Raw genomic sequence first — 8,882 nt, 5'->3', positions numbered from 1 at the left:
AGCAGATAGGTTCCCCTGGACGGCATCGTACAGAGACACTCAACTAGAAAGACAGAAGTGAGCATAAACAGTAGTAAAAATAAATAAATAACACCATGACATTCTGGCCTTTGAGGGCTCTGCTCCTCTATCAAGTCAGAATGGTTCATTCACACGTTGATGTGATTGACGGACACTGGCAGATTCTCATGGTGCTTCCTTCCTCGCCGTGTAGATGAATTTCTAACCAGTGTGACTGACGGTTTTGGTCAGAACTCTTTCTAGAATTATTCTGCTACTGCGAGTGTGGTTGTGGCCATGATGTCCCTAGACTGAGGTTTCTGGAGTTTCCATTCGTGGTCTGGGCTGAGATGATCTGATTAAGCCTCACATCTGCTAAGGGTTTGAGGTGGAGGGAAAGGGAACTGGGATAGTTCTCACCTCATCAATTCTGACCACATCCTCCCTCTCCAGTTACCCCAAGAGGAGGGAAAGGAAAAGACAGCAAGAGTGGAACAAGAGGAGGGAAGAAATAGAGTGGAAGGGAAAATGAGAGATGGAGAAGGGGAGAGGAGACCAAGGCTGGGGAGAACGTCTGAGCGGCTTAGTCGCAAATGAAAAGTCAGAACTCAAAAAGCCCAAGGACGAGACCTTTGCTGAATCTCAGTTTTTGCTTCGCTTGCTTCCTTTCGTTCTCAAGCAATCTCCTAACTCTGCAGCTTTAAATGCTAACCCTCTGTGGACACGGATTCATTAAATCCAGATCTGAGCACTCAGAGTAGAGTCTCCATCACCCATACCAAAGCACGGGGCCACGTATCAGGAGCAGATTACCCTGGTGTACCTGCTGCAAAAGTGGCAGATTAGAAACTAAAAGCCCTCAAATAATCATTTTCCTTCCCTGCCTAAATAAGGGCTTAATACCACTCTACTGCATACCTTTTAAATAAGAATAATATAATATAAATAATATCTTTCTAAATTAATAATATATATTTTTCTAAATTCTTTTCTTATTCCTTTGATCTTGGAACTCATTGACAGTGACCAGTGCTCGAGAAGAGAGTGAAAGAGATACAATAAACAGAACGCTGTTCACTCCCATGGCACCTCAGCATTTCAAAGTACTCTACCATCTCCTTAAGCGACAGGTACACCTCATACCACAACGGGGCACAGATTCTCAGAATTATCACCAATATCCCATCCACTACTTCCCTTTTTTTTTATTTCAGGAAATACCTGACAGGGAAATTTGTGTGACTTGCCTGAGGCCACAGGGTGACTGAGTTGGAAGTCCAGTGCCAACATCTTGAGGCTGCTTGCTAATCCTACCTCTGACCACCAGGCAGCATGAGCCACCCCAGTGCCCCTCTACATTATACAGAACCTACCTCACCATGACAAAAACAACCAGTTCAGATGCAGAAAACCCAGTCAACCAGTTTGTTTCGCCTACATACAAACAATTAATTTGACGAGTCTGAGTCACCAAAGGGACTAATTTTGTTTTGTTTTTTTCTTCAGCTGATGAAACTAAATAGACTACTGGCCCTGAGAAGATGAAGTCTCACTGAGTCACTGGAACAGAAGTAATAGGACAATATAGCAGGTAAAATAGCAGGTAATCAAAATACCACTGTTTCAGGAGAGCCTTATAACTGAAAAATGGAGTTGAACCCTGGTGTTAGCAGAGGAGCCTGGAGCGTAGCATCTATAAACCCAGAGGTAGCTGACTCTTGGTAGTTTCATTCACCGGTGTTTTCTCGTTTTCCCTGCATGCCTACAATTTGCCAGAAACTGAGCTAGAGGCTGTATAGTATTCAGAAATAAATAAACGTGGTCCCAGACATGGATTTGAGAGGCAAATATATATGTTAGGCAGGATAAAATGAGGGCTAAATTTTTAAAACCTCTGTATGCATTTGAAGGATTGTAGAAGAGTGATGGACATTAGTGAGTGCTGGGGGGACTTTGAGGAGTGGTGGGGGCCTCTTATCCCTCTGGGTTAGGGAGATCCAGGATCATGGGACCTGAAGACCTGAATGAGGAGGGTCAGCAGGGCATTGGGGAGAGGGGCATGGATATGATCAAAGTTATTCACCTGTACAAATATGCCACAAGGAAACCTATCATTCTGTATAACTAAAAAGCACCACTAAAAAGAAATATGTAACTACCAAAGAGAGAGTTAAGACTTAATCAATGTAGGCAACCAGAGGAAATAATCTCATATAAGAAACAACCCCAGATAACCCCTATTGGGGTCCCTTCCTGCCCCTGCAAGAGTTTTGTTTAACTAAATCCTATTCCTTTTACTCTGGAAGGAAGGAAGGAAGGAAGGAAGGAAGGAAGGAAGGAAGGAAGGAAGGAAGGAAAAGAAAGAAAACCCAACACAAGAACTTAAATTCAAGCTTCTCTGATAGGCCAAAAGATGAGCAAGTGATGGTGAGAAGAATTACATCAGAATCTTGGGTAGAAAAGTAAATGAGAAAGGACTACATTTCATTTAATTGGTTGCCATATGTGAAAAAGAATATATATACAAGGAACCTTACCTACATCAGCTCATTCAGTCTTTGCAACACTACAAATTGGATATCTTTATCCCTGTTTTACAGATATCTTCAATGATTGCCCTAGAGTTGTACCTATTTTGTTTCATTTTGATTTTTTGGTATTGGAAATTGGACTCAGGGACACTATACTCACAGCCCAAATACCTTACATCCCTATACCTTTTTAATTTTTATTTTGCGATAGGATCTCCCTAGTTGCTGAGGGTCTTACTAAGTTGCTGAGGCTGCGTCAAACTTGTGATCCTCCTGCCTCAGCCTCCCCAGTTGCTGGGTTTATAGGCATGCACCACACCCAGTGAGCTTTGCCACTTTAAAAAGGGTTTTATGTATACTAAATCATCTTATCTTCACATTGCTCAGTAAATCAGGGGTGGGGTAGGGTGGGAGTGGGACTGGGATTTCTATCTGTATGAAAAAAGAAATGAAGGCTTTGGAACCTGAGCAGCTTGTTCAGGAAAGTGGCAAAACTAGGAGAACTTTCTCTTTCTGTTGGTCTACCCTTACACAGTCCACCAGACAGCCACCCTGACAAGCTCATCTCCCCAGCTTGGTTCAGTTTTTATCTGTGTTACTAGATAACCAATCCAGTAATCGGAAATCCAGATGACATGATCCCCTTTGTAACAAATCTATAATCCCAAACAGTTCACGCAAGGGTTGAACAACTGAGCTTCCCCCATTACAGAAATGGCAAAGGACAAATACCACAGATCTTTTGGAGTGTATTACGAAGCCCAACCACTGGGCTCAGTCTGAACAGCCTGCTGGTTCTACACAGCCCAAGTAAAATGACACAGCCCAAAGAGCCTACAAATTTATTTAGGGAGCACATTGCAGATAGGCCTGGAGAATACCCAAATTATGATTGCCCAAGTCTCAACAAAACTTAAAAAAGAAAAATGCAAGTCTCACTTGGCAACTGCGTGAAGACCACACCTTGCCCTGTGCATACCTGGCCTTCATCATTCTTGCATAAGGGAGTTTCAGAAGGACCAATAAAACCTTTCAAGATAAACCTCCCTTGACTTTGAGCACTGTTTCTGAAGTCCTCAGGCAAAGCAGTTCTTAAATTCCTCCACAAACATAATTCAGCAGCCATAACAAACAAGCAAGTGATTTGATAAGCCACAGCCAGTGGCCAACAGAAATCTCAGGAACACAGTTTTCTATAAACTGAGTCACATGGGTATTCACCCATTGAAAGTCCCCCCAGAGTGCTGCTACTAGTCCAAGAAGCATAAAGAAACTGGAAATCACTGAGCACAGTGGTGCACACCTGTAATCCCAGACACTTTACCAAGTTGGAGGCTAGTCTGGGCAACTGAGCAAAATCTTGTCTCAAAATAAAAATTAAAAAGAGCTGTAGATGTGACTCAGTGGTAGAGCACCCCTGGGATTAATCCCTGGGGCTGCAAAATATAAATAAAAATAAGTAAATAAGATGCAAGGAGCTGGGAGTGGCTCAGGAGGCTCAGGAGGCTGAGGCTCAGGAGGCTGAGGCAGGACGATCACAAGTTCAAAGCCAGTCTCAGCAATTTAGTGAGACTCTAAGCAACTTAGTGAGACCCTGTCTCAAAATAAAAAATAATAAGGGCTGGGGCTGTGGCTCCATGGGTTAAGCACCCCTGGGTTCAATACCTGGTACCAAAAAAAAAAAAAAAAGCAAGGAATTATTGGAGATTACTCCCATCCCTGCCACGATGGAATCACCTTCTGATCAAGGTAACTTTTCCTCAGAGATCTCCCAAACCACAAAGAAGCTTTAGCCACGTACTCTATTCTGACATGCAACTGACTAAAGTATCAACAGCATTCAAGTCCAAGTCCAATCTGTAAACAACCCGACTGAAAAATAAACACCACCTAAGGCAATAGGCCAAAGATTACTTTAAAAAAAAAGAAAGAAAAAAAGAAGGAAGGAAAAAAGAATAAGAAAGACAGAAAGAAATTCAGTACAAACCTAGTGGGAAGATAGAAAAAGAAAATAATCTTCTATTTTTGTCTTTTGACATAACTGTATCAAAAAAGAGTATCCACATAGGAAGTCATAAGACCCTGACAATTGAACCAGGAATCTTCGTGGTTCTACTCTGAGCGGCCTGCAAACTGTAATACGAAGCCAATCATTTAACTGCTGTGAGATCCCATTTCCTCATGTGTAAAATAAGGTCAATAATAGCTGTTTCCTATTTACTCTACAACCAAGTATGGAAGATTAGCAAGATACTGTCTGTAAAAGTGCTTTGATCTCCTCTGAGATAGGGACTATGTAAATTTCAACTGGTGTTATTACCGCATTTTAGCACACATGAAACCCAATGGCCACTGACCAATAAAGAACTGGTAATCATAAGGTGAAAACAGGAAATGGCGGGAGGAGAGCAGAAATCCAAGATGGGTGATTAGAGTGGAAATAGGGGTGTTCATCTGATCAACAGAAGAACCAGGAGAGGAAACAGGAATGTGTGTGTGTGTGTGTGTGTGTGTTTGCAAGGCAAAGAGCCGGTGGCAGGACAACCTGACCTCATTCTTGGAAATCAGTCACCAGATCGGAAATTAAAATAATATGAACTGGATGTTTACTCAAGACGCTCCTAAAATCTGAACCGCTCTGGGGAGATTTCCCTGCCTCGTTGGAAACTAGCTAGGAAACTCCCCCAGATTACATTTTTCAGGATTCACCATAGTACAGTCTGCAGTATCCCCTAGGCTAAGACTTAACATGACAGCTATTTATCAAAAAGTTCAGTTCATTTGACAAAGTGTTTACATATATCTGTGCTCTTTTCTACCCTTTTCTTTAAAATAGCTCCCTTCCACTATTATTATATTTTCTAATTTTGGGGGGGGCAAAGACAAAATAATTTTTACCTACACAGCTAACTCATTAATTTACCCAATCAACATGTGTTGAGCACCTACGATGTGCCCAAAGGAAACTACCAAAATGAGCTTGATGAACAGACAAGTGTTGGAGGGTTTGATCCTAATGATGATCTTAATAGTTCTTTATTAGTTACAAATAACAAAAGATTCCCAATTTGTCTTTTAAGAGAAAAAAAAAACAGTAATATATCTTGCATGTTGGTGCCCCCAAACCTCAGGAACATATCCTCATGATTACTACAGCAAATAAAACCAAAAGTAAGCTCAATATTTGTGTTTTTCCTTTCTCTGAAACTTCTCCAACTCTAGGATAACGTGAATCACATGAAATATTCAAGAACTGAATCTCAATCTCAACCCACCCCGCCCCTCTCCCAAAGTGAGAATAATATCATCTATTGTGTTCTCAGGACTCCTCTGCAAGAGCCTGGACCAATTACTCAATAAATAAGTCAATATCCAGTGGACGACTACTGGTCTGCTCATGACTCTAGCACCCACTACCACTGTCCAGGTTGGCAAGGGAGAACCAGAGTCCAGGCTGCTCTGAGCATGCTGGGATTGTCTCCCTGGGTTCATTGACTTCCTCTTGCCCACACAGCAGCCCAACCTAGTACTTTTCTGCCTGTTGACATTCCCCTGGGCCCTCCCTCCTCTTTCTTCCCATAGGATTCTGCTATCCAGAAACAGCCAACTGTCATTTACAAAATTGGAGATTTAGCCAGGCACGGTGGCACATGCCTATAATCCCAGCGACTTGAGAGGCTGAGGCAGGAGGATCACGAGTTCAAAGATAGCCTCAGCAATGGTGAGGCACTAACCAACTCTAAGCAAACAGTGAGACCCTGTTTCTATAAAATATAAAATAGGGCTGGGGAATGTGGCTTAGTGATTGAGTGTTCCTGAGTTCAATACCCGGTACCAAAAGAAAAAAAAATTCAGATTTAATTGTGTGCCTGCTCTCACAAATACTTCTAAAGAGCTAAGGGAAGGTCAGGGTCAACGCAGGCCTCTAGAGGTATGTTGCTCAATCTTGGGTCCTTGAAGTCACAGGAATGGGGCAGTTATTCTATTTAAAGAAGAAAATCTAAGTCAGAGAAGTCCTGGATGCTCCTCCTTTGGCCACATCTCTTCCCAAGTGTTCTCATAGAGAACCATAACTTTAGGAATCACATAGTAGGAATTCCCAAATTTAGACCTCTAGCTCTGGTTTCTCCCCAGGAAGGCTCCGGACCCATAGATCCAATATTTCCACTTGGATATCTCAAAGAGGGCCACAAATAAATGTGTTCCGATGACAACTATTGATTTTCCTTTCCTAGAATATTTCCTAAGTTACCACCTCCTTAAATGAAACCCCCATCTACCCATTTGCTCAAGCAAAATGTTTTGCCTAAAATACTAAAATATTTAGAAAATGAAGGTTGGGAGGTAGAATAGACTTTTTTGGTTTTCTATTCTTTCCTTTTGCATAGGTAGTACCCACCCTAGGATAATAAATAGGAAGTCCTAGCAAGACTATTATACCCAAATCCCTAGTCAAATAGAGTGAGTTCTAATATTTCCGAACCCATGAAGGTAAAAACTTCTACATGTGACTTGGAAAACCTCATGGCCTCTCTTATTTAACACAGAGAGTTTGCATTTTCAACAGATAAACACTTGTGTTTGGTGGTGTGGCCATTTTAAAGCAATTTTTTAAATTCCAATGTAACGTTTCTTGATAGAGGTTGTGACAAATCACATTGCAATCTCCAAACTCCTTATTCGAAATATTACACCTGTTTAGTTTGCCTGTTGTGTATGTTCCCTTAATGTACTACAAGAGTGACACTTTACAGACTGACTAGCAATCAAACAATCCTAACACATGGGGTCATTTGATTCACTCAATAAAACAACTGTAATCACTCAGTTGACTGAAACACAATAGAGCCACGTCTCAGTAATTCATCTGAATGAAGATCCACCGTTCACTGGGCCATTTAGCACAAACTGAGTGCTGCAGCAACAGAATCCTGAGATTGACTTTAGAATCAAACTTGCCTGGTCAGTTTACGTGTATGTTAGGCGGCACCTACAAAAAGCAAAAAACGAGATAAGATTTTCATCTCCAGTTCTTGTGATCTAGCACGTTTCATGTCTGGATTTCAGAGTAGGAGCACTTAGATGCAAATGAGGCCTGTAATCCCAGCAATTTGGGAGGCTGAGGCAGGAGGATCGAAGGTTCAAAGCCAGCATCAGCAACTTAGTGAGGCTGTAAGCAAACTAGTGAGACCTTGTCTCAAAAATTAAAAAATAAATAAATAAAAAGAGCTAAGGATATGGCTCAGCGGTTAAGCATTCTTGAGTTCAATCCCTGGCATTAAAAAAAAAGAAGAAGAGGAGGAGGAGGAAGAAGAGGAGGAAGGAAAAGGAGGGGCTGGGGCTGTGGTTTAGGGTAGAGCACTCACCTGGCACGTGTGAGGCACTGGGTTCAATCCTCAGAGCCAAAGGCATTGTGTCCATCTGCAACTAAAAAAATTAATTAATTAATTAAAAAATAAAAAAAAAAAAGAAGGAGAAGGAGAAGAAGAAGAAAAAAAAAAAAAGCAAATGAGATTCCCGCAGACTTTGGGAACTACAGCTCTATCATCACACAAACATTCTGTCTGGCGGGAACTCTGAATAAGACCCCTTTCACCGGCTCAAAGCTTTGTTCTTGGGCTGGGGATGTGGCTCAAGCGGTAGCGTGCTCGCCTGGCATGCATGCGGCCCGGGTTTGATTCTCAGCACCACATACAAACAGAAGATGTTGTGTCCGCCGAAAATTAAAAAATAAATATTAAAAAAAAAAATTCTCTCTCTTTAAAAAAAAAAAAAAAAAAGCTTTGTTCTCAAGATATAATTAGAAGGACACCCCATAGAAAATTCATATTTTGTATTCATATGGCCTAACTTGTTTCGTATCTATTGGAAACATAAGAAAGTGAGCCCTGAGGCCCCTTCTTAGCAAATGTTGTTAATGCAGAGAAAAGCAACCTTTCAAGAATGGTGAAGGCAGATGCAAAAGTTGGGGCAGCCTGGAAGATGGGGTTTTAGGGTCCCTCTGAAATGGGGAGCTATTCACTATACCCTAAAGCAATCCCAGATAGCAGGTAAATACCATCAAAACACCTTGTTTCCATTTAAAAAACAAGACTCTGGGGCTGGGGTTGTAGCTCAGTGGTAGAGCACTTGCCTAACATGTGTGAGGCACTGGGTTCAATCCTCAGCACTGCATAAAAATAAATTAATTAAATAAAGGTCTAATAAAATAAAAACTACAACTCTGTAAATATATTAACTTTTACTAGCTCCCTAATAACATCTGTCCCTTGATTTCACCATTTGGAAATCTCAGTCAATGACCATGAAAATGTTGCCAAGAACGTGGTCTACTAGGGGGGCCATGGAAAA

General features: G+C 41.5%; 1 long non-coding RNA gene across 1 annotated transcript; it reads right to left on the bottom strand.

Annotated features, from left to right (window-relative positions):
* Positions 1 to 7,320: 7,320 nt before the first annotated feature.
* On the bottom strand, positions 7,321 to 7,942 carry LOC125619584. The gene is made up of 2 exons (XR_007351125.1): positions 7,898 to 7,942; positions 7,321 to 7,521 (listed from the first exon to the last, which is right to left on the bottom strand). It is a non-coding gene; the product is annotated as an uncharacterized LOC125619584 (long non-coding RNA).
* Positions 7,943 to 8,882: the final 940 nt, after the last annotated feature.

Source organism: Marmota marmota, unplaced genomic scaffold (assembly GCF_001458135.2).
Source record: "Marmota marmota marmota unplaced genomic scaffold, marMar, whole genome shotgun sequence".
Classification (NCBI taxonomy): domain Eukaryota; kingdom Metazoa; phylum Chordata; class Mammalia; order Rodentia; family Sciuridae; genus Marmota; species Marmota marmota.
Note: the sequence above shows the minus strand (reverse complement) of the source record. Positions and strands in the feature narration are given on the sequence as shown.